At 34.7% G+C, this 27,809-nt stretch overlaps 1 long non-coding RNA gene across 6 annotated transcripts in view; it reads right to left on the bottom strand.

Moving 5' to 3' along the window:
• LOC102155655 overlaps positions 1-27,809 on the bottom strand; it is a 276,612-nt gene that overhangs the window by 208,186 nt on the left and 40,617 nt on the right. For 5 of the 6 annotated variants that reach the window (XR_005376350.1, XR_005376347.1, XR_005376348.1 and 2 more), the window contains exon 3: positions 20,308-20,415. This is a non-coding gene — a long non-coding RNA (uncharacterized LOC102155655). Of the gene's footprint in view, positions 1-15,224; positions 15,284-15,919; positions 16,082-20,307; positions 20,416-27,809 lie in introns of those variants that run through there. The other variant, XR_005376345.1, reaches the window with a different exon arrangement.

The following is a 27,809-nucleotide window of genomic DNA, read 5'->3' as shown; positions in this document are numbered from 1 at the left end:
TAAGCAAATGGACTATAAAAGTTTTTATTAGAAAAGAATGAAAATGACTGTTGAACTAATTAAAATAATTTTAATTTATTAAAATAAAAATTATTTCTCACAATTTGTGTTACTTCTCTCTGAAAGTAGGAAGCAACTGAAGTGGAAAAATAAAAATATAACAATTAGGTTATAAATTTGTATAATGCATTTACTGTAAACTATGAGGTCTTCTGATTTTGTTAAAGAAAATTTTTCCTGCCTTTCTTTGCTGGTATATTTATATTACGGTAATTTAATATGCTAACAAAACTTTTCAGGTCATTTTGTACTAAGATTCAACAAGTGGAATCTGCAAGAACATCAGATCTTAGTGTCCCTTATTAGATGTGGTTTTCCAGTGATTTAATTTTTTCTTAATCTTCACAGAATAAGAGTTTGAAAGTTTTTTTAAATACCACTAGCAAAAGTACACCTGCTACATCATATTTGGGGTTCTTTGTTGTCATAACTTGGTTGAGACAGGAAAAGATACTCAAATTCATTAAAGTTTGTAATGGAATATCTTTTTTTTAATAATAAATTTATTTTTTATTGGTGTTCAATTTACCAACATACAGAATAACACCCAGTGCTCATCCCGTCAAGTGCCCCCCCCCAGTGCCCGTCACCCATTCACCCCCACCCCCCTCCCTCCTCCCCTTCCACCACCCCTAGTTCGTTTCCCAGAGTTAGGAGTCTTCATGTTCTGTCTCCCTTTCTGATATTTCCTACCCATTAGTGAAAGGGAATAGAAGGGAAGGGAGAAGAAATGCGTAATGGAATATCTTAAAGGGATTGGTAGACCAGGGTCCTGAATCCTTCACATTCTTAATGTTATTCTATATGATAAGTCACTCTGTTATCAAAATAATGTTTATTATGAAGAAGGCAGAATAAGAAGAACCAGTAATCTGACTCCTTATTCAGACAACTGCACTGTCAGAACCTATCTGATGTAGCTATTAGGGAACTCTGCAGTCTTTTGAAGCCTTGTAACTCCAAGGAAAGGCTTAAAAAGTAAACCGTGGTTAAATTCAGTCAATCTCAGCTCTTAGCACAGAGCAGCTATTCATACTCTACCCCTAGACACAGGGCAGGCAGCTGTGCAAGCATCCCTAGAGCTCCTTGCACCCAGCTTATGGGAGCCAAGGTAAGCAAAAAAAGACTGTTCTCCAAATATTGGAGATCAGTTTTGTAATTTTTGAATGTTAAATATAATACCCATGGTAACCATAAATACAATAGTTATAGCATATACACAAAAAGAAATGAGAAAGGAATTTAAAAATTCCATTTCAAAAAAAAAACACAAAAGAAGTAAACAATACAGGAAATGAGAGACAAAAATGCCGTAAGGCAGTTCGTAAACAGTAAAATGACAGAAGTAATTTTGACAAAATAAAAATCCGTAAATACTTTAAGTGTAAATGGATTAAACTCTAATCAAAAGTCAGAGGTTGGCAGAATGGCTAAAAACACATGACCCAAGTTTATTTTGTCTACAAGGGACTCACTTTGAACCAAGGATACAAACAGACTGGAAGTACAAAGATAGAAAAAGATATCCCATGCAAATAGTAACCAAAAGAGAGCAAGGGTAGCTATACCAATATTAGACAAAATTACTTTAATTTTTTAAAAAAGGTTACAAGGGACAAAGGACATTATATATAAATACAAGGTTCAATACAGAAAGGTATTAGAATAATAAATATTTATGTACCTATTGATAGACCATCAATATATATAAAGTCAAAAAACTCACAGAATTGAAGGGAGAAATAAACAGTTTTATAATAATAGTTGGAGACTTTAATATGTATTTTCAATAATGGATAGAAGAGCCAGACAGAAGGTAAGGATACAGAGGACAAAATCAATAAACCAACTTCATAAACCAACCAGATGTAATAGCCATCTTAAGAACGCTATACACAAAAACAGATATCCAATCTTCTCGACTGTACATAGGACATTGTCCAGCACACAAATGGACACAAATTAATTTTCAATACATTAAAAGATACAAATATCATAAAAAGTATCTTCTCTGACCACAATGGGATGACGTTAGAAGTCTATAAAAGAGAAACTGAACAATTCACAAATTTTTGGAAATTATACGATACACTCTTTAGCAACCATTCATCCAAAAACAAACTACAAGAAAAATTAGAAAGCACTTAGAGGTTAATGAAAATGAAAACAGATCATTACTTATAGGACAAGAAAAACCCATGCTAAGGGGGAAATTTACAGTTATAAGAACATATTTAAAAACAGTAACAATTTCAAATCAACAAACTAACTTTATAACTCAATGAGCTAGAAAGAGAACAAATTAACCTTAAGTTAACAGAAGGAAGGAAATATTAAAGATTAGATTACAGAAAATTAAAATAGAGTATAAACAACAGTGAAGAAAAATAAATAAAACCAAATATTGGTTCTTTGAAGAGATCAACAAAATGGACAAATCTTAGGTTTGACTAAGAAAAAAAAGAGAAGACTCAAACTAGTAAGATCAGAAACGAAAGTGGGAATATTATTAACAAGTCTACAGAAATAAAAAAGATTGTTAAAGAGTACTATAAACATCTGTATGCTAAAAAATTGGATAACCTAGATTAAAAGGACAAACTCCTAAAAACACAAAACCTACCAAGACCAAATAACAACAGTAAAGTCAGAATACATCCATAGCTAGTAAGGAGACTGAATCAGTAACCAAAAATCTCCTTTAAAAAATGCACTAGATATGATGGCTTCACTGGTGAATTGTACCAAACATTTAAAGAAGAATTAATACCAATTCCTTCTCAAAATTTTTCAAAGAAATATTGAGAGGAGAGAATACTTCATAATTCAATCTATAAGGTCAGCATTAGCCTGATGACAAATCAGACAAGGATACTGTAAGAAAAGCAATTACAGGCCAATATCCCTAAAGAGTATCCCTTAATAATCTTCAACAAAGTATTAACAAACTGAATTCAACAATAAAAGATCTTACATTTAAAGGATCACACACCATGATTAAATGTGATTTATTCCAGATGCAAGGATGGTTCAACATCCACAAATTAATCAATGTGATGCACCTTATTAACAAAATGAAAGATGGTTATCACATGATTATCTCAATAAATGCAGAGAAAACACTACACAAAACTGTATACCTTTATATGAGAGAACTGCTCATGAAACTAGGAATAGAAGGAAACTGCATCAACATAATAAAAGCTATATCTTAAAATAGCAAACATCATAATCAATGGCAAAAATGAAGTTTTTTTTTTTAAAGATTGCATTTATTTATTCATGAGAGACACAGAGAGAGAGAGAGAGGCAGAAACACAGGCAGATGGAGAAGCAGACTCCATGCAGGGAGCCTAATGCAGAGCTCAATCCGGGGACCCTGGGATCATGCCCTGAGCCAAACGCAGATGCTTACCCTGCTGAGCTACCCAGGCATACCAAATGAAGAACTTTTCCTCCAAGATCAGAAACAAGGTAAGGATTCCCACTCTTACTACTTCTATTTAACATAATATAGGGAATTCTAGCCAGATCAAGTAGTTAAGTAAAAGAAATCAAAGGAAACAAATTGGAAAGGAATAAATATAATCATCTCTTTTCACAGATGATACAATCTTATACACAGAAAATCATTTAAAAATCCACAAAAAAACCCTGTCAGAACTAATAGTAAATTCAGCAAATTAGCATGTTACAAAGTCAACGCATAAAAATCAGTTGCATTTACACACTAACAATGAACGATTTAAAAAGAAAATTATAAAGCAATTCCACTTGCAATTTTATCAATAAGAATATAATACTTAGGAATTATCTTCATTAATGAGATGGAATATTTATAAAAGCTATAAAATATTGCTGGAAGAATTGAAAAAGACATACATATATGTAAATACATCCCATTTTCATTTACTAGGAAACAATATTATGAAGATGCCAATACTACCCAAAGTGATCTACAGATTTAATGCAAATCCTTCAAAATTCTGAGGATTCTTTTTTGCAGAAATAGAAAAATTGATCTCAAAATTCACACAGCTTCTGAAGGGACCCAAAATAGCCAAAACAATGTTTTAAAAGAAAAATCTGGAAAACTCATGACTTCTGATTTCAAAACATACCACAAAGCTGAAATAATCAAAAACAGTGCAGCACTGCCATGACAGTTGTATAGATCAAAAGGAAAGCCTGCAAATAAACCCTTGCATATATGTTCAAATGATTTTTGACAAAGGTGCCAAGACCACTCAATGAAGAAAAGGACTTTATTCAAGAAATGGTCTTGGGAAAACTGGATATCCAATTGCTAAAGAAAGAAGTTGGATCTTTAGTTAACACCTCTAGAAAAATTAATTCAAATTCAAAGACCTACATTACATTGATAATATCTAAAACTATAAAACTCTAATAAGAAAACAGAGCAAAAGCTTCACAACAGTTCAGCAACAGTTTCTTAGATGTGACACCAAAGATAAACCACCTAATGAAAATTTAAATTTTGTGCATCAAAAGACACCATCAAAAGAGTATTAAACAAAAACAAAAACAACACACGCACATAATAAGGGGCATCTGAGTGGCTCAGTCAGTTAAGTGTCTTGTCTTTGGCTTCAGTCATGATCTCAGAATTCTGGGATCAAGCCCTGAACCAGGTTACCCACTCAGCAGGGAGTCTGCTTCTCCCACTCCCTCTGCCCTTCCCCTCACTTATGTGGGCTCTCTCTCTCACTCGCTGTCTCTCAAATAAATAAAATATTTTTAAAAAATACAAAATAAGACATAGTATTTGAAAATCATGTATGGTAAGTGATTAAGATCTGGAATATATAAGGAACTTCTAAAACTCAGCAACAATAAAATAAACAATTCAAATGGACAAGTACTTGAATAGGTATTTCTCCAAAGAAGATATACAAATGGCTCAGAAGCACATAAAAAGATGTTCAACATCACTAATCACTGGAGATACGCAAACCAAAACTATAATGAGACACCACCTCACATCCATTAGGATGGGTATTATTAAAAAAAAAAAGAAAAAAAAACCACAGACAATAACAAGTATACATGAAGACATGTAGAAACTGTAACCTTTGGGCACTGCTGGTAAGAATGAGAAATGGTATAGCCACTGTGGAAAACATGGTGGTACCCCAAAAAATTAAAAATAAAATTACCATATGATCCAGCAATTCCACTTCTGAGTATATACCCAAAATAATTTAAAGCTGGGCCTCAAAGAGATATCCACACTCCTGTGTTCATAGTAGCATTATTTACTATACCTAAAATGTGAAAGCAAATCAAATGTTTATCACTGGATAAGTATATAAGCAAAATGTGATGTATACATACAATGGAATAAAATCAGTTTTAAAAAGGAAGGGAAAAAAATAAAATAAAAAAGGAAGGAAATTCTGACAAATGTTACAACATGGATAAATGTTGAGGACATTAAGCTAAGTGAAATAAACCAATCACAAAAAGACACATACCAATACAATTCTACTTATATGAAGTAATTACAGTAGCTGAAATTATAGAAAGTAGATAAAAAATAGAATAGTGGTTGCCATGGACTGAAGTGAGGAGGAAATAAGAAGCCATTGTTTTTAATAGGTACAGAGTTTTCGTTTCTAAAGAGGAAAGAAGTTACTGAAATAAATAGTGGTGAGGGCAGCCCGGGTGGCTCAGCGGTTTAGTGCCGCCTTCAGCCCAGAGCCTGATTCTGGAGACCTGGGATCGAGTCTCACATCGGGCTCCCTGCATGGAGCCTGCTTCTCCCTCTGCCTGTGTCTCCATCTCTCTCTCTCCCTCTCTGTGTCTCTCATGAATAAATAAATAAGATCTTAAAAAAAAGAAATAAATAGTGGTGATGGTTGTACAATACATTGAGTATAATTAATATTTCCATATTCTACACTTAAAATGGTTAAGATGGTAAACTTTGTTATATCTATTCTACCTCAATCAAAGAGATTGAAAAAATATTTATTTCTTTCTATGCTAAGTCCTGGGCATAAGAAGTGGAAATAAATTAAATTAATTAATACAAAATAAATTAAATTAAATAAATTTGTTAATTAATTTTGTGGAATTAAATTATATCCAACAAGCTAGACTTTAGTTGCTCTTCCAGTATTGCTAACTGGGGTTTTGAAACTAAGGATATTTGTTAATTCAGCACTCAAGAACACCCTAAACTGAAGCTCTTCCCTCAGACTGCCTATAATTTAATTAATATTTACTGAATTTCAATTTCATGAACATTGTCTATGAAGTTAAGAGGTAAATGACTGCTGGCAACTATATGCAATAAACATGCTATTGAGAGAGAAGTCACATAAATATATGAAAAGCATAAAATTTCACAATTTCTTTAAGTGAGATAAGAATATAACATTAGTGGAAGTTAGAGTTTAGAGACGATAGGTATTTTAGGAGAAAAATGTGACTAAACAAGCATTATTCAATTACGAATGTATTTGTTTCATATAACAAATATGTATGATCTCTTATGCTATGGGCTAGGACATAGCACAGAAAACAGTATGGAGTTTCAAAATCTCATGAAACTTAAAATTAAATGGAAAGACAGCAAAGGATCAAGAAAGAAAATCAGGGTGCCTAGATTGCTCAGTCTGTTGAGTGTCAATTCTTCGCTTCAGTCCTGGTCATGATCTCATGGATCCTGAGATCCAGCACCAAGCCTGGCTCCCCACTCAGTATGGAGTCTGCTTGGGAATCTTTCCCTTTTCCTCTACCTCTCTCTCTGGTCCTCCCCCTGTTCACGCATATGTGTGCATGCACTCTCTCTCTCAAATAAATAAATAGGGCAGCCCCAGTGGCGCACTGGTTTAGTGCCACCTGCAGCCTGTGGTGTGATCCTGGAGACCCTGGATAGAGTCCCACATCAGGCTCTCTGTATGATGCCTGCTTCTCCCTCTGCCTGTGTCTCTGCCTCTCTCGTGCTCTGAATGAATAAATCTTAAAAAAAAAAAAATCAAATAAATAAAATCTGTAAAGAGACAGAAAATAAGTAGATTTAAAAAAACATACACTCTAGGGAAGATAGGAGTTTGGATTTTTAAAAAAACGTATAACTAGTTAAAAATTATTCTATTTTGCTAATTCAATAGATTTGTCAAGAAATGCTCTCTAATAATGTTGGAAAGAGATTTAAAGCAAGTAAACATATGTAGTCAAACAGAACTATTAGAAGGACCAGATAAATACTCAAGATTTTCAAATGGAGATGCAAATAAAATCTGGAATTAAAACTAGTAATATAACAATATTGAATGAGAATGAGGAAAAACTTCAGACAATGAAGATCACAGCCAACAATAAATAATCTTCCACTCACCTCTCCTTGGACTAACTAAAATTAGCAAGTTAACAAATAAACTGAATTTTAAAAGATACTTGATTATAGTTTTCAGAAATCTGCTCAAGTAACCAGGACTCAGGGAACCAAGATTCTGAAAATGGGAAACCTCTGAGAGGGGAAGTGGGGTTATTTTTTTCCCTTTTTAAATTTTCTTTATATGTAAAACTATGCAAACCTTAGTTGCAGAGTCTGAGGAGTTACAATGAGAAAGAGCTCTACATAAAGGAAGATACCCAAGTGGTTGATCCAAATTTTCTCATCATTCATTACTAGAGAAATGTACATTTAAACCACAAAAAGGAAACCATACCCACCATGAGAATACTCAATTAGAAAAGACTGGTAACAGCAAGTTACAACAATGATGTAGACCAAATGAAATTCTCATATAATATTGAGGGGTGTGGAATATGGAGAAACTATTCTGAAAAACTCTCGACAGTTCCTTACAAATTCAAAATAAGCCTAATTTATGACCAATTAATTAAGGTTTTTTTTTCCTTACCCAAAAGGAATGAAAATATGCCTACAAAAACTATCATACAAAAATATTTATAGCAGCTTTATTCACATAATAGACAAAAGTTGGCAAGGGGAAATCAAATATCCATAAGGAGCAGATAGATAAGCACATTGTGCTGTATTCACGTAATAGGATATTATTCAGCAATCAAATGGAAAAAAATGTTGAACAATATTATGTTCAGCACAAGAAGTCAAACACAAAAGAATTTGCACTATGTGATTCCTTTAATATGAAGTGTAATAACAGGTGACACTAATCTGACAATGGAACTCCTAACAGTGTTTGTTTTTCAAGGCTCAGCAAGGAAAGAGTTGAAATGGGGGACAAAAGGATTTTCTGAATTAATGAATATGGTCCCTATGTTCATAAGAGGGGTAGCTGGTGCTTATATAGTTGTATATATCTGTCAAAATTCATCAAGCTGCACTCTTAAATATGCGCACTTTATCCTACGTAAGTTACACATATGTTAAAATAAAACTTTATATATATAGACTGAAAAAGATTTTTCAAGAATGAGTACTTTATCACTGACATAGCTGAAACTTACCAGAACATAACTATAAGAAGCAAATCAGCCTTTAGTTAGCTTTATTACTGTTTTTAAATTCTTTAGAGACAACATAATTTCTATTACCCCTACTTTGGATCTTCCTCTCTCCACTACACTGGGTACATCACTACCAACTCCCTACTTTTGAAATGGTCATTAATGAACTTCACAATATGTCTCTATGCTGACCTCATAGTCCCACATCCATTTGTTCATCAATGTTACAGAAGACAAACATGCCAGCTGGAACTGAATCCATCCTTATTGTAGGAGTGAGAGCCATCCTGGTTTAGGAGGGTACATCCTGCATAATCTCAATCCTCATTACTGGCACAGAATTAGCCAGTCAGAATGAAGAACAGGTTCTGTGTTGGAGAGAGAAACTTTCACTTGCTTAAGGTAGTGGTTCTGCAGATGTGAGGCCTAGTACTGTCTCAGCCATTTTGCTGCCATCAGGCAAAGTAATCTGGAGTCAAGTCAGAAGGGAGGAAAAAAATAAAGTCAAAAGATCCTATGGAAAAATGGCCCCGTAATCTATTTGTGACTGAAACCCGTCCGATCTCTGGATTTTCAATACAGGTCAAAATAACTCATTTGATATAGGTTATGTTTTCTGCTAGGAATCATAACTACTTTAAAGAGAAATAATTCTTCTTTATTCAACTATATAATACCAACATTTTTTAAATAGAATGTGCTTTTAACTTAATGAAGTTAATCCAGAAGGATGTATTTTTTATGGCTTGAAAATTAAAAAAAAAAAAAAAAGGTTAAAGTTTTGTCTTCCTTTGACTTCTGTAAAACTGAAATAATATGTTATTTGAAGACTTGGTTGTTATAAATTTTATGTTCGGTTCTGAAATGTGAAAGAAAATGCCTGGTGTATAAATACCATACCAAAAAAGATTTGTGTTAGCTTTGCTGCTTTCTATTTTCATCTATTTAATGGAGTCTGTTTAGCTGTCTCTTTTTCATTTCTTCAATTTTATTTTTTTTTATCATTTGTAGATATCTCTGCATTTTTTCCTTTGATCTGTGACCAATCCACTTTGACAATGGTATCTTGATTTTGTAAATAATTCTGTGGTTTCTTAGTGCAGGGGTAGGTCACAGGTGATAATGAGTATTCTACTTGTGTTCTTGTACCTGGATATTTAGACATAATTACAAATTTCACTTAAAAAGTTGATAATTCACCTCCAGTGAGAAGATTTTGTGTGGTGAGGTCACCTTCTAGCTTACTGACATTTTCATTAAAAAGAGAGTAAAAGAAAAACCTCTCGGCTTAAATGGAGACACCATGACTATCAACAATATTTTGCATCAAGAGCCCATTAACTTTTCCAGTTTAAGCCCATGGAACTAACTCATTATTATGATTATAACTGATGCATGCTATTTTTACATATCTTGAGAGTCCTAACAGAATGTTACATATCTCTTTATGGTCTTATGTCTGTAAGTACTAATTCAAACCAGAGATATTCAATAATGTTACCCAATGTTGTCTTCATATGTTATCATTTCTTAAAGGAAAACTTCTTTTCCATATTCTCCCATATTTTAATCAAGCTACAAGTCCCAAATCCCAATTTATTTATCTTCTTAACACACAAATAATATCTTTATTGGATATTATTTGGACCTAAACCTGTAACTCAAGAAATAACTCAATCATTTAGGTAATTATTTTGAGACAAAATTAAAAGTTCACATGATATATCTGCATATTTTATTTTTAAAATCTTTAAAGCACATTTGCATTTTTTAAGCTTTTTAATTGGAGTTCAATTTGCCAACATATAGCATAACACCCAGTGCTCATCCCCCCAAGTGCCCCACTCAGTGCCCGTCAAGCAGTGACCCCAACCCCCCACCCACCTCCCCTTCCACCACCCATTGATAGTTTCCCAGAGTTAGAAATCTCTCATGTGCTGTCACCCTCACTGATATTTCCCACTCATTTACTCTCCTTTCCCCTTTATTCCCTCCCTTTCACTATTTTTTATATTCCCCAAATGAATGAGATCATATAATGTTTGTCCTTCTAGGATTGACCATGATATCCTCCAATTCCATCCACGTTGAAGAAAATGGTGGGTATTTGCTATTTCTAATGGCTGAGTAATATTCCATTGTACACATAGACCACATCTTCTTTATCCATTCATCTTTCCTGAGGCTCCTTCCACAGTCTGGCTATTGTGGACATTGCTGCTATAAACGTTGGGGTACAGGTGTCCGTGTTTCCCTGCATCTGTATCTTTGGGGTAAATCCCCAGCAGTGCAATGGCTGGGTCATAGGGCAGTACTATTTTTAACTGAGGAACCTCCACAGTTTCCCAGAGTGGCTGCACCAGTTCACATTCCCACCAACAGTGCAAGAGGGTGCCCCTTTCTCCACATCCTCTCCAACATGTGTTTCCTGTCTTGTTAATTTTTACCATTCTCACTGGTGTGAGGTGGGATCTCATTGTGGTTTTGATTTGAATTTCCCGGATGGCCAGTGATGTGAAGCATTTTCTCATGTGTTTGTTGGCCATGTCTATGTCTTCCGCTGTGAGATTTCTGTTCATGTCTTTTGCCTATTTCATGATTGGATTGTTTGTTTCTTTGCTGTTGAGTTTAATAAGTTCTTTATAGATCTTGGAAACTAGCCCTTTATCAGATACGTCATTTGCAAATATCTTCTCCCATTCTGTAGGTTGTCTTTTAGTTTTGTCTACTGTTTCTTTGGCTATGCAGAAGCTTTTTATCCTGATTAAGTCCCAATAATTCATTTTTGCTTTTGTTTCTCTTGCCTTCATAGATGTATCTTGCAAGAAGTTGCTGTGGCCAAGTACAAAAGGGTGTTGCCTGTATTCTCCTGTAGGATTTTGATGTATTCTTATCTCACATTTAGATCTTTTATCCATTTTGAGTTTATCTTTGTGTATGGTGTAAGAGAATGGTCTAGTTTCATTCTTCTGCATGTGGATTTCCAATTTTCTCAGTACCATTTACTGAAGAGACTGTCCTTTTTCCAGTAGATAATCTTTCCTGCTTTTTCGAATATTAATTGACCATAGAGTTGAGGGCCCATTTCTGGGTGCTCTATTCTGTTCCATTGATCTATGTGTCTGTTTCTGTGCCAGTACCACACTGTCTTGATGATCACAGCTTTGTAGTACAACCTGAAATCTGGCATTGTGAAACCCCTAGCTCTCGATTCCTTTTTTAATATTCCCCTGACTATTCCAGGGCTTTTATGATTCCACACAAATATTAAGATGATTTGTTTCAACTCTCTGAAGAAAGTCCATGGTATTTTGATAGGGATTGCATTGAACATGTAAATTGCCCTGGGTAGCATTGACATTTTCATAAGATTAATTCTTCCAATCCATGAGCATGGAATATTTTTCCATCTCTTTGTGTCTTCCTCCATTTCTTTCAAAAGTGTTCTGTAGTTTTTAGGGTAGAGATCCTTTACCTCTTTGGTTAGGTTTATTCCTAGGTATCTTATGCTTTTGGGTGCAATTGTAAATGGGATTGACTACTTAATTTCTCTTTCTTCAGTCTCATTGGTAGTGTGTATAGAAATGCCACTGATTTCTGGGCACTGATTTTGTATCCTGCCACACTGCCGAATTGCTGTATGAATTCTAGCAAGCTTGGCTGGAGTCTTTTGGGTTTTCTATGTACAGTATCATGTCATCTGCGAAGAGGGAGAGTTTGATTTCTACTTTGCCAATTTGAATGTTTTTGTTGTTGTTTTGTTGTTGTTGTTGTTGTTGTTGTTGTTGCCTGATTGCTGAGGCTAGGACTTCTAGTACTATGTTGAATAGCAGTGGTGAGAGTGGACATCCCTGTCTTGTTCCTGATCTTAGGGGAAAGGCTCCCAGCGTTTCCTCATTGAGAATGAGATTTGCTGTGGGCTTTTCGTAGACAGCTTTTATGATGCTAAGGACGGTTCCCTCTATCCCTACACTCTAAAGAGTTTTGATCAGGAATGGATACTCTATTTTGTCAAATGCTTTCTCTGCATCTATTAAGAGGATCGTGTGGTTCTTGTTTTTCCTCTTGTTGATATGATCTATCACACTGATTGCTTTACGAGTGTTGAACCAGTCTTGCATCCCGGGGATCCCACTTGGTCATGGTGAATAATCTTCTTAATGTACTGTTGGATCCTATTTGCTAGTATCTTGATGAGAATTTTTGCATCTGTGTTCATCAGGGAAATTGGTCTATAATTCTCCTTTTTGGTGGGGTCTTTGTCTGTTTTTATGGAATTAAGGTGATGCTGGCCTCATAGAACAGGTTTGGAAATATCCCATCCCTTTCTATCTTTTGGAACAGCTTTAGTAGAATAGGTATTGTTTCTTCTTTAAACATTTGATAGAATTCCCCTGGAAAGCCATCTGGCCCTGGACTTTTGTGACTTGGGAGGTCTTTGATGACTGCTTCAATTGCATCCCTGGTTATTGGCCTGTTCAGGATTTCTATTTCTTTCTGTTCCAGTTTTGGTAGTCTGTGGTTTTCCAGAAATGCATCCATTTCTTCTAGATTACCTAATTTATTGGCATATAGCTGCTCAAAATACGTTTTTAAAATCATTTGTATTTCCTTGGTATTGGTTGTGATCTCTCCTTTTTCATTCATGATTTTATTAATTAGTCTTTTTTTGTTTTTAATAAGGCTGGCTAATGGCTTATCTATCTTATTAATTCTTTCAAAGAACCAACTCCTGGTTTTGTTTATCTGTTCTACAGTTCTTTTGGTCTCTATTTCATTGAGTTCTGCTCGAACTTTTATGAACTCTCTTCTTCTGCTGGGTGTAGGTTTTATTTGCTGTTCTTTCTCCAGTTCCTTTAGGTGCAAGGTTAGCTTGTGTATTTGAGTTTTTTCCAATTTTCTGAAGGATGCTTGTATTGCAATGTACTTCCCTCTCATGATTGCTTTTGCTGTATCACAAAGATATTAAATGGTTGTATTTCACTCTCATTAGGTTCCATGAAACTTTTTAATTCTTCTCTAATTTCCTGGGTGACCTTTTCATCCTTTAGCAGGATGGTCTTTAACCTCCACGTGTTTGAATTACTTCCAAATTTCTTCTAGTGATTGAGTTCTAGTTTCAAAGCATTATGGTCTGAAAATATGCAGGGGACAATCCCAACCTTTTGGTATCAGTCGTGACCTGATTTGTGACCCAGTGTGTGGTCTATTCTGGAGAAAGTTCCATGTGCACTTGAGAAGAATGTGTATTCAATTGCATTTGGATGTAAAGTTCTAAAATATCTGTGAAATCCATCTGGTCCACTGTATCATTTAAAGCTCTTGTTCTTTGGAGATGTTGTGCTTAGAATATCTGTCATTTGCAGACAGTGTCATGTTGAAGTCTCCCAGTATAAGTGTATTTTTATTTAAGTATGTCTTAACTTTGGTTATTAATTGATTGATATACTTGGCAGCTCCCGCATTAGGGGCATAAATATTCATGATTGCTAGGTCCTCTTGTTGGACAGATTCTTTAAATATGATATAGTGTCCCTCTTCATCTCTTACAACAGTCTTTGGGATAAAGTTTAATTTATCTGATATGAGGATGCTACCCCTGCTTTCTTTTGAGGACCATTTGAATGGTAAATGGTCCAACCTTTCATTTTCAGGCTGGAAGTGTCCTTAGGTCTAAAAGGAGTCTCTTGTAGATAGCAAATAGATGGGTCTTGCTCTTTTATCAAGTCTGAAACCCCACGTCTTTTGATGGGATTATTAAGCCCATTCACCCTCAGATATACTGAAAGATGTGAACTTAGTGTCGTCATAATATACCTATTCAGTCCCTGTTTTTGTGGGTTATTTCTTTGGACTTTACAGAGTTCCCCCTTAATATTTCTTGCAGAGCTGGTTTGGTGGTCACATATTCTTTCAGTTTCTGCCTATCTTGGAAACTCTTTATCTCTCCTTCTACTCTGAATGAGAGCCTTGCTGGATAGAGTATTGTTGGCTGCATGTTATTCTGATTTAGCACCCTGAATATACCCTGTCAGCCCTTTCTGGCCTGCCAGGTCTCTGTGGAGAGGTCTGCTGTTAATCTAATATTTTTCCCCATATAAGTTAGGGATCTCTTGTCTCTTGCTGCTTCAAGGATTTTCCCTTTATGTCTGGAATTTCCAAGTTTCACTATTAAATGTCGAGGTGTTGAATGGTTTTTATTGATTTTAGGGGGGAAACTCTCTATCTCTTGGATCTGAATGCCATTTCCCTTACCAAGTTAGGGAGGTTCTCAGCTATGATTTGTTCAAATATGGTTTCTGGCCCTCTGTCCCTTTCGGCACCCTCTGGAACCCCAATTAAACATAAATTTTTCCTTCTGAGGCTGTCATTTATTTCCCTTAACATTTCCTTATAGTCTTCTAATTGTTTTTCTTTTTTCCTCAGCTTCCTTCCTTGCCATCAACTTGTCTGTGTCACTCACTCATTCTTCTACCTCATTAACCCTCATCGTTAGGACCTCCAGTTTGGATTGCATCTCATTTAATTGATTTTCAATTTCAGCCTGATTAGATCTAAATTCTGCAGTCATGAAGTCTCTTGAATATTTTATGCTTTTTTCCAGAGCCACCAGTAGCTTTATAATTGCGCTTCTGAATTGGCTTTCTGACATTGGATTGTAATCCAAATTCTGTTAACTCTGTGACACCTTCCTTTTGTGGTGAGTTCTTCTTTCTAGTCATTTTGCTCAGTGTAGAGTGGCTAAAAATGAGTTGTACTGGAAAAAAAGAAGGAAAAAAAAAGAGAAAAGTAATACTAAAACAAAAACAAGGAGCAGTATCCTCTGGTTCTATATACTGTAAATCTCTCGACATCCCCTGCAGTTTTCCAGTGCAGTTTCAAGAAGTTGCTCTTCTCCTTTCTTTCCCACTGGTCTTTGGGGGAGGGGCCTGCTGTGCTGATTCTCAGGTGTGTGAACCTGGAGGAGCTGCCCCGCCCCCTGCCAGGTGCAGGGCTCAGTGGAAGCTGTTTATCCTGTGAGGCCCCTGTTCCCTGGCGGCCACGCTCAGTCCAAGGCACAGGGTGACACCAGGAGGAACAACCACACTGGCGGCGGCCAGGTCCCCAGTCCTGGAGTCAGCTCCCACAGTAACTACTGCAGCTCCCAGTCCCCACTGGCCTGGATGCTTCGGCAGCAGGGGGCGCCTATCTGCACAGCTCGGGGCAACTGGCGCAGGGGCGTCCTCGCTGTCCTGTGCCCTCCCCACCTCTGTCTGTCGAGGGAAAGCAGGATTCTAGTCTGTGTGCCCCCGGCGCCCTGGGATACGGGGCCTGCGCCACTGGAATCATGCTCCTGGCCGCACAGCCCCCTGAGCTGCTCCCGAGGCCCCGCGGACGCGCTCCAGCCCTTTACCAAGCTCGGCCCGCAGGGTGTGGCGCGCTCTCCCCCGGGTGCATTGCCTCTGTTAGTGACCCCAGGAATCTGGGGCCTCCACTACCCTTCCTGCAGTTCTGCCTGATTTCCTTGCAAGCATCTTTCCATCAGGGAAGAATCCAGCGCAGATTTTTAAAGTTCCTAAAAAAAAAAATAAAATAAAATAAAAATAATAATAAAAAAATAATAATAAAGTTCCTGCTTCTCCAGGGCGGGGCATTCCTGTCCTGGAGGCTCTTGCCGCTGGCCTTGCCTGGCTCCTTGCGGGCCTCCTCCCACACCTGACTCTTATTTATTTATTTATTATTTATTTATTTATTTATTTATTTATTTTCCATCTTCCTACCTTGTTAGGAGTGCAAACTCTTCTCTCTGTAGCATTCCAGCTGTTCTCTCTTTAAGTCTCAGGTCAAATTTGTAGGTTTTCAGGATGATTTGAAAGTTATCTAGGTAAGTTGGTGGGGACAGGTGACTTGGGGACCCTACTCTTCTGCTATCTTGTCCCGCCTCCACATGTTTCAATTTGATTTTTTAAATGTTTGGAGAGTAACATGGGACAATTTTATTTAACTACAAAGTCTATTTTTCTATTCTTGTATTTTTCCTTATTACTTACACTTACCACCATTGATTGACCCTTATTATTTACTTCTGTCTTCCACAACACTTTAATCAGTTACATCATTATCCTCAAGCCCAAACTGCCATCATTCTAATTTTATGTCGTTTCTAATCCATATTTGTGCTGCTGCATGTGACTGTAATCTTTGTAAATACCTAGTCAATTATCACTGGACACTTAAAGCAATCATACTGTATTTCTCTAGTCACCTATTTCATTTTGTCCAGTAATTATTCAAACCTTCAACACTTTCCTCAATCATGTCTTTCCCGAGATCCACTTCCATTCAAAAGTTGATTTCACCATTCACTTCTAAAAGCAATCATTATAAATTACACTAAAGTTCACTGTAGCTTGAGAACATCTAAAATGGGCTAACATTCTTCCCATATTCTCTAGACTCTATGAAAGATAAATCAATTTGTGTTTTGACTTAAATGTCCTCATACCATCCTAGCACTCACTCAATGAGTAGTCCCATTAATATCCAGCATGTAAAAACACATCCTTACTCCTTTTTCTCCCTATACAGTTTAAACTTGCATACATCTGTCCCATCTAAAGCAATGACAATATTGTCTTCCATTCAAAATCAAGATTCCTGAGAATAGATCCCATTTAATAATCATTTAATAATAATCAATCAACCAACAAAAATTAAGTCTACTAGATCTACTTTGCACTTTAAAGCACCTTTTGCTAAAATTATCAACTATCTTTCACTAAGTTTAACAGAGACTTTAGGTCTACTCTTACTCAAAATATCTGTGGCATTTGACAAATTTCACCAAATCAACATCTTTTAGTAAACTATTCCATTAGATAGATACAGAATAATATTTCTCCAACAGTTTGTTTAATAACAGTATTGCCTGCTGACACCTTAACTTTAGATTGCTATTTTCCAGAACTGTGAGACATAAATTTCTGTTGTGTAAAGCCATCTAATTTGTGATACTCTGTTAGGCAGCCCTAGTAAGTTAATACAAGTTTTTTGGTGGTTTTGGGGGGCATCTGTCTCAGGCTTTCTTCTGTTCCGATCTTCATGTACTTTGTATGTCATTTTACTAATTACAATGTCATCAATGGGAAAGATCTTCATATTGCATTCAAGGCTTTTATTGTTCTAGGCTTGTTTTTTAAGGTTCACTGCTTTATATGTGTCCTATATACTCTGCATTCTAGGCACACTAGTCTTTTGTATAGGACTAAGGACTGGTATCTTAAGTCAGAAACCAGCTCTAAAAGCTAACTGTCTTTGGAAAGACACTATACTTCTTAACTCTCAATTTTCAGACTTGAAGATTGAAGTTATAAAACTACCCAACAATGTCAGTTTATAACTATCCTCTCAGTCCTCTTGCTCCTTTTTTATTGAGCATAAATAGTTCCCAATTTGGAAACTGGATGTATTGAAAAAAATCAACCCTCTAAATGAAGGCAGAAGAAGTTTATTATGTATACCACCATGTATTTTCTATTTCTTAATAGCTCCCTCATTTTTCCCATATAAAGATCCAGAAAAAAATTACTAATTTGAGAAACAGAGTAACAACACAAGCACAAATTACCAATTAGCTGATTATTGTTGATCAATAGCAATAATTTGTACACAGAGACATTTAAAATAGGTTTGATTTCTGATTTAATGGTTCTCAATAAATATCTACAACTGAAAAATCAGTATATATCTATTTTGCTGCATTTAATAGATTTCTACCAAGACACAATTAAATATTTATTATCAGATACATTAGTACAGTTTCTGATTATGATCTACCCTTCCTCCTGATTGTTCAAAAACTGCATATTCTCTCTGACATATTTAAACTACTCAGATTTTTTGTTGTTGATGACATTGTTTTTATACTAGTGTTTGCCAATGGTATTGGTGGGTTGATATTACTTAATTTTTGATGCCCATTTACAGAGTTAAGGAGCTTAAGTATTGAACTATTTCTAGGATTTTTAGTTGAAGAGTTTATAAGTATACATATATAGGACAAAAATGCATTAATAGAAATTATAAAGTTTATTGCTTCCACCTAGTGGCAATGCAAAGCAAGCTAAAAAATAAAATTAGCACTAAAATGACATTAAAACACTATGACTCTGAAAAGTTTACTTATAATGATCTTTCTATTAAGGTGAATATTTAGTGCTTAAAATAAAACCTACTATTTTAGAAACTCATGTAAATGAATTTCAGATTTTCTGTAACAATCCTTTTCTGGTAAAATAAATTTTCCCTTATTTTAGAGGACCTATCTGAACAATAAAGAACTAACTGAAATAGTATCTCCTGGCAACTGCAAAGTTTTCTGTTATTGTTTAATTTTTTTCTACTAATTAAGTATATGTTTTCCTCCACATATCTATTAAATGCCATTCATTAAGCTGCTGGGACCTGAATAAATAGCCATAAGGATGTTTATAAGTGATCAAAAACAAAACACATAAATCTGTAAGATAATATGATAGTTCTTATATGGAAATTCATCTTTATTATGAGCTAATAAAATATATGAAGTGCTTTCAACAGCTAATCATTTTATCAGCAAAAGCCCCATATTTTCTATAAAACAACACTCAAACAGATGAAATGTTTTACAATAATAAAAAATACTAAATTATGTTTCCTTTGAATTGCATAATTAGTTATGGTATCCCATACTAATGGCATTTATTATCATAAAGCATGATAAAATAATGATATATGAATAAACTCTTTTATTCCAGTACAAATATCATTAGAACACCTGTAATAGAAAATTATTTTTTTGTCTGCTTCAATAGCACCTTTGAGATTCTTATGAAAGCTATTTATGTCTTATAACTAAATTCATTTTTATTGTCTAATGTCTGCAAAAATTCAAATTACACATAGTGTGTTTTATCATTGAAAAATCTTTACAGTTTAGCTATGACAGACTGAGTTTTATATGACGTGCAAAAATATCTGATCTGTGTACAAAACATATTGCTAGGGAAAAGAACATTTCCACATAATGTTGAATATCATTAACTAAACTTTTAGATATTTTAAGAGAAGAAAATAAAAGGAAAATTACAACTGAGTATTTTTCAGATAGGAATAATATGCTACATTAGGCAAAAGGAATAAAATCCTCAGTGTGTCAACTTTCAATCTTGCTTGTTTAATTAATTTCACATATAAAAGCAAATGACTTAAAAACCATTCCATGATAGCAAATTACTTTACCATTTTTACCTTTGCAGCTCACTACAGATAAGCTAGCCACATCCTTTTTATAGCTGTCACAACTGTGAAGACTTAATGTTGCTATTATTGAACACCAGAGGAGAAATAATGGATGAAAATAGCATTATCCTTATATTCTTATCATAGTTTTATATTAAGTTACACTGAATCATGAAGGATGCAGGCACAGATAAATAATATGATATGGATTAATGAAAATACTAATGCAATACATTTAATACATAATGAAATGCTTACATTTCAATATGAATGTGTAAATGATGCTCATTTTAAAATCATATTATATATTCCTATTATTTGATTACAAGGTAAATTATAAATCTAAATACCATGACAATAAAGTAAACACAGAGAGCAAGACTTATAACATAAAGTAATTTCCACTCATCTCAGAAGACAGAGTGAAACAGAGAATGTGCAGAGAAAACCTATGAAAAAAATATCTAAGCATTCGACAGTCATTAACTCTTAGAAAATCAAGTATGTGAAAATTAAACCTACCTGAATCTACATAAAATTTCATATGGTAATCTTCACATTCCTTCAGAAAATTATGTCCTCTAAAAAAGGTATGTACGATGATGTATGCATTCCAAACTGCAGATTAACCTAAGTAGGAATATGAAGTATATTTATATAAAGTATAAGTGCTATTTTATTTTTTAAAGATTTACTTAATTGAGAGAGAGAGAATATGAGGTACAGAAGGAGCGAATCTTCAAGCAGACTCCTCAATGAGCATGGAGTAATCTAGGGCTCGATCCCACGACCCATAAGATCATGACTTGAGCCAAACCAAGTCACTCAACTGACTGAGCCACCCAGGCACCCCAGGTAGTAATTTAAAGAGTAATTTATATTCTTCACATTAATATTAATTCTTTTCAGATAAGTGTTTAGATTTATAGCACTTAATAGAATTTGACAAAGATTTAGTTAAACATTGCTAAAACACTGGAATCCTTTACAGAGAGAAAAAGTATTTAAATTGTTTGGCTTTTATCATTAGATATCATGGCTTTATGTTCCCTTAATTACAAAAGAGTCAAACAATTAGCTATAGTTTAGGTCCACTGATTAGAAAGTAGTATGACTTTTAAAATTCCAATGACTTAATTGGACTATCTCTGCATTTTGGTTAATATGTAGTCATGATGAAATTGGGAGGTACAGAGCACCTGAGTGGCTGAGGTCATGATCCCAGGGTCCTGTGATGGACCTCTATGTTGGGCTCCATGCTTAGAGGAGAACCTGCTTTTACTTCTCTGGCTCCCCCTGCTTGTGCTTTTGCATTGTGTGCACTTTCTCTCTCTCTCTCTGTCAAATAAATATTAAAAAAAAGAAAAAAAAAAAAGAATTGGTAATACAGAAAAGTTCAAACAAATTAAGAATGTTTTTCCTCTATAAGCAATTTATTTATTAATATTCACAGATGGGGATCCCTGGGTGGCACAGCGGTTTAGCGCCTGCCTTTGGTCCAGGGCGTGATCCTGGAGACCCCGGATCGAATCCCACGGTGGGCTCCCAGTGCATGGAGCCTGCTTCTCCCTCTGCCTATGTCTCTGTCTCTCTCTCTCTGTGTGACTATCATAAATAAATAAAAATTTTAAAAAAAGAAATTTAATATTCACAGATGAATGTCTCTTAAACAACTATATTTTCTGTCTACACTGCTAATTTCTCAGTTTAGGAATTTGTTATAAACTTTCTAATTATTCAAGTCAGATAAAAAGAGAAGTTACTTTTACAAAACTAATGTGTCAGTTGTGTAACAGTGTCTTAGTGAGATTATTACCTATGTCAGTGTTTTGTAATAACTGTATCTAATACAACTTAAGATTTTAAGTGTTTTAAATCATTCGAAATTTAAAAAAGCTTTTATTTAAATTCAATTAATTAATATATAATGTATTAGTTTCAGAGGTAGAGGTCAATGACTCATCAGTCTTATACAACACCCAGTGCTCATTACATCATGTGCCCCTTCTTAATGTCCATCACCCAACCACCCCCTCTCCCATCCCTCCCCCCTCCAGCACCCCTCCGTTTGCCTATGATTAAGAGAGTCTCTTATGGTTTGTCTCCCTCTCTGATTTCGTCTTATTTTATTTTTTACTCTCTTCCCCTATGATCCTGTTTTGTTTCTTAAATTCCACATGCCTGAGATCATATGAGCAATTTGTAAATAAATCTGTTTTTAATTCTAAATTCTTTAATATATTGGAGGCATGCTCCTGCCCCAAAGCATTTACCTCTCTGCTCCTATGCCCTAGTATATCTTTCATTTCAAGACCATTCCCAATACTGACTTCTAGGAATTTATTCAAATGTGCATATCTAGTTAGGTCTGCCCTAACATCTGTATTTTAAATTATACTCTTACTTAAAAGTAAATTTGAAAGTGAATGAAGACTCTAGTCTACTCACGATGCACTTAATATCCTTAACCTAGGATTCTCAAAGGCAGTTTCCTTGCTTCCTTTCCTTTTTTTTTTTTTTTTTTTGTGAACCTTTCTTAAAGTCTATACCTTGAACCTCTAAGCTTTTTCTTTATACTTCACTTTGAATTCTTACTAACTTCTACAACTTTCACAACACCTATAGGTAAAGTAACTCCAAACATAAATAAACATTGCAGGTTTTAGTAATACACACTATAATGCAATATATTTTCTACCATTTTAAAATTAAGATATAAATTCATATACTATAAAATTAATCTTTTTTTACAGTACACAATTCAATTGGCTTCAATAATTTTGAAATTTGTAGTATCTTCACAGTATTTGTGCAACCATTACCACTATCTAATTCAGAACATTTTCTTCTCACGAAAAAGAAATGCTTTACTCATTAGCATTCACTCCCAATTACTCCTTCTTTTGACTCTTGGCAATCGCTATTCTAAGCAATCTTTTGTGCCTGGCTTTTTTTTTTTTTACTTCGCATAATATTTCAGTATTCATTTGCAGTATAGCATATGAGTACTTTACTCCCTTTCTGTGGCTGAGTAATATGCTGGTCTGTGGATACAAAATATATGGTTTATGTATTTATCTGTTGAGGGATACTTGGATTTTTCAAGTTTTCAGTTACTAAGACTATTGCTGCTATGACTATTCATATAAAATTGTTGGTGAGAGCATATGTTTTCATCTATCTTGAGTACATACCTGAAGTGGAATTGTAGGATTACATGGTAACTGTATGTTTATCGTTTTGAGAACTGCCACTTTATAAAAGAATAAGAACTATCTCTGTAGGGACACCTGCGTGGCTCAGCGTATGAGCGGCTGTCTTTGGCTCAGGGCGTGATGCCGGGGTTCTGGGGTCGAGTCCCACATCAGGCTCCCTGTGAGGAGTCTGCTTTTCCCTCTGCCTTTGTCTATGTCTCTGCCTCTTTCTCTGTCTCTTATGAATAAATGAATAAAATCTTTAAAAAAAAATCTTTGTAAAGTAGTATTTGTTGTGTGAAAAAGGAAAGCTATGATAAAAGTATAGTAAATAGTATACTAATTTTGTGGGAATTTTAATAGGGAAAATATAAAAATATACACAGATTTGCAATTTAAAAAAATGTAAAAAGAACAGAAATTTCTGAGATTGGTTACATACAGGAAATGGCATTAAGATGAAATGAGTAAGGAAACTAGTGCTATTTCTCTGGATATAACTTGTATAATTTTGAGTTTTGGAATTGTTACATTTTTACAAAATTAAAGCAATCAATGAAAATGGGTTAAGTAAATAAAACAGAAAAGAGAAAGTTAATTTTTGCTTATGTTACTAATAAAACTAAACATAACTGCATTTCAGATAAATAGCATAGCCAAAATAGGGAAAATAAATTCCCATATAACTTTTAAAATACAGTACTCTGATTTTATAGCTTCAAGCTTCAGAGAAAAAGAGCAATTATTAAATTCAAGTTAGCAGGTTTGGTTTCCACAGTAGTATGGATTAGCAACTCTGAACCTACTTCCTGTATACTATATGACTGAGCAAATAGTAAATATATTGTAGAAAATGGAAGACAGGCCTCTTGCTGTTGGAAAAGGAAGTTACAAAGGAAAAGAGGAAGGCTAAAATGAACCTTGAAGAATTCAACCTAATTTGATGGAAACAAAATAGACTCAAAGTTTATATAAATAGATTACAAAGATATATATCTACATAGATTAAAAGAGTGAGGGGATCCCTGAGTGGCTCAGTGGTTTAGCACCTGCCTTTGGCCCAGGGCGCGATCCTGGAGTTCCAGGATCGAGTCCCGCGTCAGGGTCCCGGTGTGGAGCCTGCTTCTCCCTCTGCCTGGGTCTCTGCCTCTCTCTCCCTCTCTCCATCTCATGAATAAATAAATAAAATCTATAAAAAAAGAAAATTACTCTAAATTTGATCTAAAAAAACTAATATCATCATGCCCATGATTCTTTTTGTCATGCTTTTATTCATGCAATGAAAATTATAGTGTGCCATTATTATAAAAAGAAGAAACAGTATCTAAAGCATATACCATAAATATAAATCATAAAACACCATAATATGGAAATATGATGGATAGATTTCTTTCGGATTGTTTAGAAGAAACAATGGGTGTATTTTTCAAATGATGATAATATTCTAACATTTGGACATTTCATTTAGGTTCCCAGAGCAACAAGTTTTACTGAAAAGTGGAGGGGTTACAAAGGACTTTAAAAAACAGTCTGGAGTATTCAAAACCAACTGAGAGAATTATAATTTTTTCTGGAATAATAAGGACTAGATCTCTCTATGAAATTAGAATACAGCAAAATAAGGTGTGACTGAGGAAGGCATTTATTAATACCAACCACTATTGACTCTAATCTCATGTCAGGATAGGTGTAAAAGAGAAATTGGGTAATAGAAAGCATCATTTTTAAGTATTACACAGTTTCTATGTTATGTTTAACCTGTCAAACTCCTATTAGCTAAATTTGTTCAACTTTATAAACTACTTGAATTTATTTTTATGTATGTGTGTGTACAGTCTGCTTTCTTCATAGGATCTTACAAACCCTCTTAGTAATATGCCTCTTGTCAGAGTTGCTTTGGTGAAAGTATTATTGTGAAGGAGGGTAGGCAGTGCATAAGAGTGGCTATAATTGGTCTTTTCTTTACTCAACCCATTTTGTCATTCTTAAAAAGAGTGCCACAGACCCCTTAACCATGGCAAACAGGTGAAGTTTAAACTACTGCTATGTTTTCATTTTATGTATTTAACTATTTTATTTGTAATCAATACATAAATGAACAAAAGTAATCTTTTGGAAACTTCACTGTGACCTTATTTCATTAAATATGAAAATTTCAGAAAGATAAATCCCAAGAAAAGAGAATGTCCATGGAACAACAATAACAAAAAAGAAAATCCAATAGAAAATAGGGATTTATTTTTTACTGAAAATTCATTATTTGGAATAATCTAAGGTAGAGTTATTATTGTTGTTTTCATGCATTAAAGCCAATTGCAATATGTTGGGTTTTTTAAATAGTTTTTTATATAATTTTGACTCCCAGCACTGTATGCAGGACTACTTTAGAAATCTTGTGACAGGAAATCTCTCTCACATATTTAGCATTAAAATAACAGATGGAACTTAGGAACATATTATCTCTAATAATATTTCACATGTTAAATTATTCATTCCTGTTTTCAGTAGAATTTTTAGAGGAAAAAGACAGTCGATGCCTTTAACAAAGATAGGTATAGCAAGTTTGTTTGCCTCAGTACCCATTCTGATCAACTACTTCAAAGATTTCCTCACAAATTATTTAAGGTTTTTCTTCTTGCTAACCTATTTGTACTGTAATGTTTGTGTTTTGTGGCCATGAACTGTCGTGTCTGGGTTCTCGGGGAAACAGATCCTGAGATGAAGGTTAGCATGCAAATCATTCATTAGGAAGGATATTTGGGACCTCCCTCTAAGGACAAAAAGGAAAATAATTAGGATTGGGTAGATGGACTGTGATAACATCTCAAAATTGACTCTATGTTATGCAGGTGGAGTGGCCTCTTAGCATTCTGTCAAGAGGACAGAATGTTACACTACCATATCAAAGAGTCACTGGATACAGGCTTCTCCAAGAAGGGCCTACAATGTAAATTTAATAAAAGGGTTAGCTATAATGTAAAAATTCCTTTCAATTCTGCTAACATAGCTGAGTGATCTCAAGGATCTTTTCTTAGGTAAATATATAATTCTAATATAAATCAACTTATAAATGTATACAAATGGATTCCATTGAAGATGGTCACCTACAGGACAAGTGGACTCAACACAATTTTCTGTGGGGTGTATGACCAAAACCAGTGACTAAGGGAAGAGGTGATCAGGTTATTCTCACTTTGAACTTCTGTAATTTTCACATTTTCAAATAAGATGAAAATTTCAAAGAATATTCTTTGTACCTCTATGTCATTCACATAGCATGAAAACAACTGAATATTCTTAGGAATGATCTTAAGAGCATTGTTATTTTTTTCTGCATTTGGTCAGTTGGTTTATTTTTAATTCTTACAAATATTCAGCTTTTAAGAGCCTTCTTGGCAAAGCTGACATAACCAATGCCTAGGCTGTCAAAGAGAAGCAAATAATCAGAGTTCATCAAAAATATGTGTGAGAGCTTTAAATTTTTTTTTAATTGTTCTGCTGCTAGCCAAGAATTTGTAATCAGTAAAAGAACAGGATCCAGGTTCAGGGAAAACATCGTATTACAAATAGTAGATTTAGCCTGTTGAATAACTGATTTGATTTCTCCTCTTAACTTCAAAGGAGGCAGAATTTAAATGGCACTTAGACATGAGAGCCTCTACTTCTGTCATCCTGCCCAGATGCCAAGACATTCATCAAACCTTCCAAAACAAAAGTAAACGTGTACACATGCACACACACACACACACACACACACACACACTTTCCAACTCTCAATTTCTTTTTATTTTTAAGATTTTATTTATTTATTCATGAGAGACACGAGAAAGAGAGAGAGAGAGACAGAGACAGAGACATAGGCAGAGGGAGAAGCAGGCTCCCCATGGGGAGTCTGATGCAGGACTCGATCCCAGAACCCCAGGATGATGACCCGAGCCAAATGCAGACGCTTAACCACTGAGCTACCCAGGTAACCCTCCAAATCTCAATTTCTGAGGAAAATTTCAATATTGTGTATTTTCACTATTCAAAAATAAAGTGAAAAAAATTGTAAAAAATACTTTAAGTGATAATGAAATAAGTCTAAAAAGACTTTACTAGGGGATCCCTGGGGGCTCAGAGGTTCAGCACTTGCCTTCGGCCCAGGATGTGATCCTGGAGTCCCTGGATCGAGTCCCACATCAGGCTCCCTGCATGGAGCCTGCCTCTCCCTCTGCTTGTGTCTCTGCCCCTCTCTCTCTCTCTCTCTCTGTCTCTCGTGAATGAATAAATAAAATCTTTAAAAAATAAAAAAAATAAAAAGACTTTACTAATGAAAAGAGTAAAAAGAGGGAAAATGAAAACTACTGACAGGAAACTCAGGTGAGAATTTAAGTAAGGGTTCCTACATATCACACTGTGGTAATGCTCATCTTATACTCTCAAACTGATAGTATTTCTTTTTCATTACGTATTTTAATTTTAGTATACTGGCATGTCCATTCTTTTTAGAGAACAGATTCTATAATATGTATTATGTGCTCAATTACATGCGTCACTTATTTGTCCATCTCGACTAAGAACCTCAAAAATGATTCTGCTTGCCCATGAAAAAAAATAAGCTAAAAGCAACTAAACAGCCAAACCAAAGTTATTGATTACTGATAATTCACTGATTCTCCTGGCTCTGAAATTCCTTTCTGACATATTTATACCACTTAACTTTTGGCAACTAACAGTGCAAGTTATTAAAAATAATCCAGAATAACTCAATTTGAAATTAATTATTTTATGTCTAAATGTGCCCCTCCTTGCCTTCCTCCTGCTCTTTCTCTCCCCTGTCTTAGTAAT

This window comes from Canis lupus, chromosome 22, assembly GCF_011100685.1.
Source record: "Canis lupus familiaris isolate Mischka breed German Shepherd chromosome 22, alternate assembly UU_Cfam_GSD_1.0, whole genome shotgun sequence".
Lineage (NCBI taxonomy): Eukaryota > Metazoa > Chordata > Mammalia > Carnivora > Canidae > Canis > Canis lupus.
The sequence above is the reverse complement of the archived record's forward strand: the minus strand, read 5'-3'. Positions and strand labels throughout refer to the sequence as shown.